Below are 9,987 nucleotides of genomic sequence, written 5' to 3'. Positions count from 1 at the left end.
CAATCTAGCTCATTAGTGACAGGTCCCAGAGTAGAACCTCCATCCCTGGGACTTCCTACAACTGCAAGTCACAAAGTGCAGCCTGAGTCGGGGGCTAAGAACAGGTGGAAGTCGACTAGAGTTAGAATTGGTGAGTTCAGACATTTAAGTCTTACTCAGTTCCAAAAAGAAGACCCAAAATGCAAGCCTCCTATCTGAATCCTGCAGTTTTGAAGACTTAGGAATTACTCCTTCAGACTACAAGAATTTAGGGAGAAGGCAAGATTTGCAATATATAACCTTCTCTGCTCCAGGATCCAAACTCTCATGGGATTTGTATTAGTGTGCTAGAGCAACCATAACAAAGAACCACAGGCTAAGTGGTTTAACAGAAGAAATTTATTTCCTCACAATTCTGGAGGCTGGAAGTCTGAGATCAAATGGTGGGCAGGGTTAGTTTCTCTCATAGGCCTGTCTCTTTAGCTTGTAGATGGCTGTCTTTCTATATTTTCACATGGTCTTCCTTCTGTAAGTGTCTGGGTCTTAATCTCCTCTTCTTATAAGGACACTAATCATATTGGATTAAGATCTACCCTAATTACCTCGTAAAGTGAAGCTAAAAACTAATTTACCTTTTTAAAGTCTTTAAATACAGTAGATTTATATTCTAAGCTACTGAGAGTTAGGACTTCAATATTGAATTTTAGGGGACACAATTCAGCCCATGACAGAATCCCAACTCTGATACTTTAGAAAGGTATCTACATAATACTGGAATATTTACACCAAGCGCAGGATGGTAGATTGATAAGAAATGGAAGTAAGTAACTTTATAAAATCATCTGCTTTTCAATGTTGGTAGCAGATGGATTGTCATAACCAAGTCTCCCAAATACTCCATGGGTCTCAGTTTTCCTATCCCTAAAAAAAAACCTTGACCTGACTTACAGAGGCAAAACAGAAGTGAATAAATGTTTGTCAAGTACCTTGAGGTCCTAGAGGAAAGTAATTCCATCTGCCCAAAGCATTCAGGTTATGTATTACAGTTTCAGAATTATATTTTTAACCAAGTAATATTTCACAAGGATAATGTAATCACCTAATGATGTGCCCTTGAATGTTAGTTATAGAGACGTATTGAAATCCACCAAAATGATTTATTTTTTCTGAAATATCCTTTTTCATACCATCTAATTTAGAGAGAATTGTGCCTACAGCATTCCATGCAAAGTCACCTTGCCCCTTCACAAAATCCTGTTCTGCTAGAAATATATTTAAATTAGTGCATGGTATACAGATTTTCACCTTACAGAAGTTTCTGGGAATTTCTGGCTGAAATATGGGTAGAGATAACTGTTTGTAGGAAAAGCATAAAAGAGCAAAATTTGTTTACATTGCTCTGCACTTTTCTTTTAATAAGTACCCCTTATTTTTAGTTAAACACATTTATCTTCATTTGAAATAGGGTAGCTATCTCATAGATGAAGAAACTGACAATCAGAGATGTTTAGTAATTTGCCCAAGGTCACAGAGTTTGTAAGAGATGGAGTCAAAACTAATAACCAATTTTGTCTGACTCTATTCTAATACTTTTATTATAACATTGCTTTCTCTTTCAGAATCCCTTTAACCATAAAACATCCAGCAACCTGAAATATAGTTTTGATAACATACTTTCTATATCTGTTAGTCCACTTTTGTAAGTAATATAAAATTAACTCGAATTGATTTAGCTCCTTCTCAATATGGCAGCTGGATGTCTGCCAGTAGCAATGGAAACAAATTGGGCAGAAGAGAGAAATGGTATTCTTTTTAGAGTAAGGAAAAACTGTCTCTGAAGATTCTATCAAACATTTTCTTTTGTCTTATTGGTTGGAATTAGCACACATGCTCTGAACCAATCAAAGGGATGGGATTAAACTCAAACCAATCAGGTCTAGCCTTTGACCTGAGGTTAATTCCCTAATCTACAGAGATGTTGCTCTGTGGAGAAGCTGTGAAATGAAGATTGGCGAGTAAACTGCAGTACTGCTTCCTCCCGAGGGTCAGATAACACTAGGCTTTTAATCTTTTAACATCCCCTTTTCAGTGTGTTTGAATGTACCATAACTGCAACCTGTTTGCTTCCTCAGGATCCTGTGCTTTTAAAGAAGAATGAGTTCTAATTCATTACTTGTCAGGTAGACTAAACCCTTTGCCAAAGCAACAACTTCTCAGTGAAGAGACTACTTTAGCCAAGATAAAGCATGGGTGACACACACCAGGGCAACCTGGCTGAAAGGTAGCTGTCACTGGGAAGGTCTCTTCAAGCACACTCCCTCTGTGAAAAGTTATCCTTGTCAATTAAGAGAAAAAAGGGAGAGAGAGATACCCTCATTTTTGCTATAATACATAAAAAGTATACTTTTTTTAGTTTTAAGGCAAATATTTGCTTTTGTGGACAATACTTTAAGCAAATATTTGTGTTTTTTTAAGATTTTAAAAGTTTTTAACACAAATATTTGCAACTCTTTTGGGTGGTGTTTTGTTCTGTATGGTATGTTTAAAAAGATAAGAAATTGTTTGGGGTTCAGTGTAGAGGCAAAGACCTAATTTTAGTGTAAAGTGGTGCCCACAGAGAGCCTGTACAAATAAGATGAGTCAGCAGTAGGCCTGATGGCATGTGTTCCATTCAGGTAGCTTCACTATTTAGATGTTGTTCTTAAACTAGATGCCTGAAAATGTGTCTCGGGGGCTTAATATTCTTAACCTTAAACCTAGTCATTTTATTTCTGGGAATCTAGTCTAGGGGGAAAAAACCCTTAATGTGGAAAATGCCAAGGGGGAGAAAGGGTTGGGAGACAGATGGATTGGGAGTTTGGGATTAGCAGATGCAAACTGTGATATATAAGATGGATAAACAACAATGTCCTACTATATAGCACAGGGAACTATATTCAGTATCCTGTGATAAACCATAATGGAAAAGAATATGAAAAAGAATATGCATATATATATATATATATATATATATATATATATATATATGTATAACTGAGTCCCTTTGCTGTACAGCAGAAATTAATATAACATTGTAAATAAACTATACTTCAATAAAAATTTTAAAAATGAAAAAAAAAAATAAGAAATTTGTAATACTGGATCTTTAAGACTATAAAACAATGAATTGTATCTGTTATAGTATTTCAGATTATAGTGTTTCAGGTTATAGTATTTTATAGCTAAATGAAAAAAAATCCTTAAAATTGTTAATAAAACATATGTTTTAAAAGAACATTAGATATCTCTTAGAAGCATTACTAGCCAAATTATTTTTTATAATCATGCATCTCAGTAGTAAAATATCACTTTTCTTTTAACTACCAAACTTTGGAGAAAGATCAAATTATTTTTATAGGGTTATGATAAATAATATTTAATATATCATCAAATACCAAATATTTACTGAGTATTTTAAAATAACTTCAGGTATATTAACTCATTTAACCCTCATTATAACTCTCTAAGTTTCTTCACTTTACAAATGAGGAAAGTGGGGCTCAGGGAAGTAACACTGATAGTAAGTAGTGGACTCAAGATCCAAACCCAGACAGTCTGGTCCAGAGCACTGCTCTTATTGACAATGTTATACCATTTTTTTCAGTATCTAGTGCCTTTCCAGAAGTATCCCAAGGACTTTCTCCACTCAACACTCTTTACCTCAATAGTTAATACTCCTGATCATATCCTCAAATTTGTCCCTTTACCAAACCTGCTTTTCCTACTTATTAATAAGAGCCAACACTTGAATGGCATTTAATGGTTTACCAAGAATTCTCACATAATATTTTAATTACAAAGTGGATTTCATTCATATTCCTATTTTGCAGAAAAGAAACTGAAGTTCAGAGAGGTAAAGTTTCTTATGTTAGGACTGACGTCACCAATGTGGTGACATAGGTTGTTCTTGACTTGGCTCCCCCTCACAAGGAGAACAACTAACCACTCTTCATGGACAAGACACCACTGAAAGAATCCTAGAACACAGGGGAGAGACTGAAGCACCACTTTAAACTACAGAGACCAAGAGAGCCTATATTAGAATAAGAGGAGTGGCAACATGCTGACTGCATTGACCCTCCCCCAGGCTGGGGCAGCACCATGCCAAGAGGTCTCCCCTGAGCGTCCAGTTCCTCCAGTAAGAAAAGAGAGCCCAGGGTGGACATTCAGCTCACCCAGCATTGTGGGTCATTTGTTGAGAAGCTCCACTCCAATCTTGTCTCACAGGGATTGCAGGGTATCTGCGGGCTTCAACTACTGGGAATCTAGTTGTGACAGGAAAGGGAAGAAGGGGTTTGCAATAATCAGCACTTGGATTTTGGCAGAATGAGTTCCTACCTGCAGCATCCATGTACGGTCTCAACCAGTGGTTTTGCCCATCTGCAGAGCCAAGACAGTGGCACAGTCTGTTCAGGGAATTTGGGAGGGTACAGGTCTGCCTGATTTGGGTCCTCAAACAAAGAGCTTTGCCGGCCCCAAAACTAGGTGCCCCCACACAGGTAGGGAAACTGAGTCATATACCAGCCCACTGCTGATTAGCTCCCAGCCCTGCCTGATCAAAATGGCTGGCCAGAACACCTGGAAGCTGCATAGCCTAACAGTGCTCATGCAGAGAGTATGGCAGACAGAGCCGATCATCTGCAGAGCAAACCCAGTGGTCCTGTTTGGCTAGGGAACCTGGGGTGTAAGTTGGTTTGAGTCAAGACCACAAATGAAAAGCTTTATCAGGCTTGGAGCCAGTTCTTATGCTCTCCTGGGCAGGGAAGCTAATTCATAGCCCTGCTCATTGCTGGATACAGCCTTCAGCCCACCCAACTGGGGATTGTAAACAGAGCCCACGGGAAGCTGTGTAGCCCATCCAACAGCCCTGCTTACAGTGGCAATTGAACAGAGAACACAGCCTGTGGCTTTCCCCTTCTGCAGAGTAAACTAATGGCCTCATGTGGCTGGGGAATTCACTACACAGTCTTGCCCAATTCAGATTCCCAAACAACAAGCTGTGCAGGCCCTGAGGCCCATCCTGCTGCCCTGCCAGTACAGAGAAGTTAATTCATAGCGCCATCTACTGATGAGTATAGTACCCAGTTCTGACTGTCTAGTCAGCCTGACCAGAGAATCCAGGCAAATGTGTAGCTCATCAGCTCATCCTACACCCTTGCTTGGACAGAGAACCAAGCCAGCAGTCCTATCCAACTGTTCTCAGACAGCAGCAGCTCCCCAAATCTCCTCCCTGACACAGAGCTCAGACAGTGGCCTTGCACAAAAATAGACCCTGATAGCAAGATATATCAGTCTAGGACATTACCAGAAGATATGTCCAGACACTCATACTGAGCTGACTGGTGAAGAACTATCTCTGCCAAAGTGAACCTATAAGGTCTGGAAGAGGACTCAAATGCAGAGACACCAATGTAAGGAATCAAGGATCATAAAAATCAGGTAAACATGATACCACCAAAGAAAACTAATATAGCTCCAATAGCTAACCGTAAAGAAATGGAGAACTATGAACTGTCAGACAAGGAATTTAGAATAGCCCTCTTAAAAAAGTTTAGTGAACTACAAGAACACCCAGGCAAGTAAACAAAATTAGGAAAACAATGTGTGAAAAAAATAAGAATTTCAACAAAGAAATAGAAACCCTCCAAAAACACCTCACAAAAAACAAAAAAAGAAATCATAGAACTGAAAAATAAAATGACTGAATTGAAGAATTCAATAGACAGCTTCGAAAGCAGACTCAACTATGCAGAAGAAAGAATCAGTGACCTAGAAGACAGCATATTTGAAATTATCCCATCAGAGGAACAAAAGCAAAAAAAATAAAAAAGAGTAAAGAAAGCCAAAAAAAAAAAAAAGAATATAAAAGAGTAAAGAAAGGATTTATGGGACACAATCAAAACAACTGATACCCACATTATGGGAATTCCAGAAGGAGAATAGAAAGAAAGGGACAAAAAGTATATTTAAAGCAATAAAGGCTGAAAATTTCTCAAATCTTAAAAGAGAGGCCCAAAAGACACCAAATAGGTTGAATCTGAATAGGGCTACATCAAGACAGATTCTAATTAAATTGTCAAAAGTCAAAGACAAAGAAATAATTCTGAAAGCAGCAAGAGAAAAGAGAGAATTTATACACTAAGAAACTCCATAAGATTATCAATGGATTTCTCAACAGAAACTTTTCACACCAGGAGAGAATAGGATGATACATTCAAAATATTGGAAGAAAAAACTGTCAACCAAGAATTCTATACCCAGCAAAGCTGTCCTTCAAAAATGAAGGAAAAGTAAAGACTTTCTCAAACAAATAAAAACAGAGGGAGTTCATCACCACTAGACCTGTCTTACAAGGAATGCTAAAGGGAGTTCTTTAAGTGGAAATAAAAGGACATTAATTAACATCATAATACCACAAGAAGGTAGTATAAATCTCACTGGCTATGATAAATATATAGTCAGATTCTATTATATGGTAATAGTGGCACATAATGCATTTACAACTCTAAAATTTAAAAAAAAAGTGGTAAAAATAACTACAATTATCTGTATGGTTACCCAGTATAAAAAATAGGTAAACTGTGACATAAATAAACTTGTGAGGGAGAGGAGGAGTAAAAGTGTATAGTTTGGGAATGCCTTGAGGTTAAGTTGTTATCAGCTTAAAATAGGGTGTTATAATTTTCAGATGCTTTATGTAAGCCTCATGGTAACCACAAGGGAAAAACCTGTGGTAATTACACAAAAGTACATAGTAAAGAAGTCAAACATACTGACCAAAGACATCAAAACACAAAAAGATAGCAAGATAAGAAACAAGGAACAATGGGTCTACAAAACAGCCAGAAAACAATTAACAAAATGATATTAGTAGTCCTTACCTATAAATAATTACCTTAAATGTAAGTGGATTAAATATTCTAGTCAAAAGACAGAATGGAGACTTGGGCCAAGATGTCAGATAGGTAAACCCTGAGCTCACCTCCTCTCACAGGCACATCAAAATCACAGCTGTTTACAGAGCATCTATTGATGAGAAAGACCAGAATCTAGAAGAAAAGGTCTACAACTAAAGATATAAAGAAGGAATCATGAGACAGGTAAGGGTGGAGTCACTGTATAGTCAAGATCCATACCCCTGAGTAGGCAATCCACAAATGGTAGATTAATTACAGCTGCAGAAATTTTCCCCAAGGAGGAATGAGTCTGAGCTCCACATCAATCTCCCCAGCCCAGGGGTCCTGCACCGGAAAGATGAGCCCCCAGAACATTTGGCTTTGAAGGCCAGGGGACTTACTTTCAAGAGACCCAAAGAGTTATGAGAAATAGAGAGTACATTCTTAAAGGGTGCACAAAAAATCTCACATGCACCCAGTGTAGAAGAAGTAATTTTAAAGGAGCCTGGGTCAGACCTACCTCGTGTTCTCGGAGAGTCTCCCAGAGAGGCAGGAGGCAACTGGAGCTCATCCAGTTGGGATGATGTAGACACTGGTGGCAGCTATTTTTGGGAGCTTGTTCTACCATGAGGACACTGGTGCTGGCAAGCCCCATTTTGGAATCCTTCCCCTAGCTTATTAGCACTTGGACCCTCACCCACCCACCAGCCTGCTGGTACCAATACTGGGATTCCTCAGGCCGAGCAATTATATTGGGGGGGACACAGCCTCACTGACCAGCAATCAGGCTGCCTTAAGACGCTCTGAGTGAGCCCAAAGCTGCCCTGGGACACACTGTTCACTAGAGGGTCCAGGATCCTGTCCCACACACCAGTATGCATGCACTAACTCTGGCAGACCCAGGGTCCTGTAGCCTGAGAGCCTGGGACTGAACTCTGCCACCAGTGGGCCAATATTATCCCCAGGACCACTACAGCCTTGCAGCTTGGAGTGGCAAGACTCAGACCACCAGCAAGGCAGCACCAGCTCTGATACACTTTAGGCCCCTCAGCCAGCAGTCCTGGGATCCAGTCAACAAAACAGTAGGCTCACACAAGATTCAGGACACCCCAGAACCTGCAGCCAGAAGTGTCAGGCACTGACCCCACCCACCAGGGGGCCAACACCAGCACCGGGGCCCTGCAGCCAGAGATTCTAGGACCCATGTGCACCCACCAGTGAGCTGGCACTAACCCTGGGAGCACCTGGGCCCTGGCCTTGCCCACCAGCAGGAGAACACTAGATCTGGAAACCCCAGCCCTGCAACCATACACCCCAGAACCTGGTTCTGCCTTCTGCCCACCAGTGAGCCAACACTAGTCCTGGGACCCCCCTGGGGTTCTGCAGCCAGTCACCTCATAACCCAGCCCCACCAACCAGTGGCCAACAGCCTCTGCAAAGGCAGGACCTAGAAACCAACGAGGCCAAGGGCCAGCCACACCTACCAGACCTCCAACAGTAGTAAGCCTACCACAATAGAAGGACTCACACAACCTGCATGGGGGCATCCCTAGAGTATATAGCTCTGGTGATCAAAGGAGAGTGTGCTGCTCGGATGCAGAGAATATCTCCTGCAAAAGGCCACTCCTTCAAGGTCAGGAACTATAACCAAACTACTAGATACATAGGCGTAAAACCAGCAAATTAGGCAAAAATGTGGTGACAGAGGAACATGTTTCAAATAAAGGAACAAAATAAAACCCTAGAAGAAGAACTAAGTGAAGAGGAGATATAAACAATCTTCCTGATAAAGAGTTCAAGGGAATGACTGTAAAGATGATCAAAAAGTTGGGAGAAGAATTGATGAACAAAATGAGAATTTAGAAGTTTTATTCAAAGAGAAAATACAAAGAAGAAACAAAAGAACCAACTGGGAGATTGGGATTGACGTATATACACTAATATGCATAAAATAGATAACTAATAAGAACCTGTTGTATAGCAGAGGGAACTCTACTTCACTTTGCTGAACAGTAGAAACTAACACAACATTGTCAAACAACTATAACCCAATTTAAACAAAAGAAGCAGAGATGAAGAATACAATAACTGAAATGAAAAACACACTAGAAGGAATCAAAAGTAAGTAGATTATATGATACAAAGGACTGGACCAGCAAGCTGGAAAACAGAGCAGTGGAAATCATTGAAGCTGAACAGAAAAAAGAGAGGAGAATGAAAAGAAATGAGGAGTATTTAACAGACCTCTGAGACAATATCAAGAGTACTAACATTCACATTATAGGGGTCCCAGAAGAGAGAAAGGGGCAGAGAACATATTTGAAGACATAATAGCTGAAAACTTCCCTACCCTGGGAAAAGAAACAGACATCCAGGTCTGGAAAGCAGAGAGAGTCCTAAGCAGGATCAACCCAAAGAGGAACACCCCAAGACACACTGTAATTAAAATGGCAAAAGTTAAAGATATATAGAGAAAGGTAAAAGTAGCAAGGGAGAAGCAACACGTTATGTACAAGGGAACTCCCATAAGACTATCAGCAGACTTTTCAGCTGAAACTCTGTAAGTCAGAAGGGAATGGCATAACATACTTAAAGCAATGAAAGGGGAAAGCCTACAATCAAGAATATTCTACCTGGCAAGGGTTTCATTCAGATTTGATAGAGAGATAAAAAGTTTTAAAGGAAAGTAAAGTTAAAAGAATTCAGCACCACCAAACCAGCTTTACAAGAAATTTTAAATGGACATCTCTAAGTGAAAAAGAGAAGGCCATAACTACAAACATGAAAATTCTGAAAGGAAAAAGTTCATTGGTAAAGGCAAATATACAGTAAAGGGAGTAAATCAACCAAGTTCAAAGCTAGTAGGAAGGTTAAAAGACAAAAGTAGTAAGATCATTTATATCTGCAATAAGTAGTTAAAGGATACACAAAACAAGAAGATGTAAAATATGATGTCAAAAAGTAATCATGGGGCCTCCCTGGTGGCGCAGTGGTTGAGAGTCCGCCTGCCGATGCAGGGGATACGGGTTCGTGCCCCGGTCTGGGAGGATCCCATATGCCGCGGAGCGGCTGG

The sequence above is a fragment of the Mesoplodon bidens genome, assembly GCF_964165515.1.
Source record: "Mesoplodon bidens genome assembly, chromosome: 2".
NCBI lineage: Eukaryota > Metazoa > Chordata > Mammalia > Artiodactyla > Ziphiidae > Mesoplodon > Mesoplodon bidens.
The sequence above is the reverse complement of the archived record's forward strand: the minus strand, read 5'-3'. Positions refer to the sequence as shown.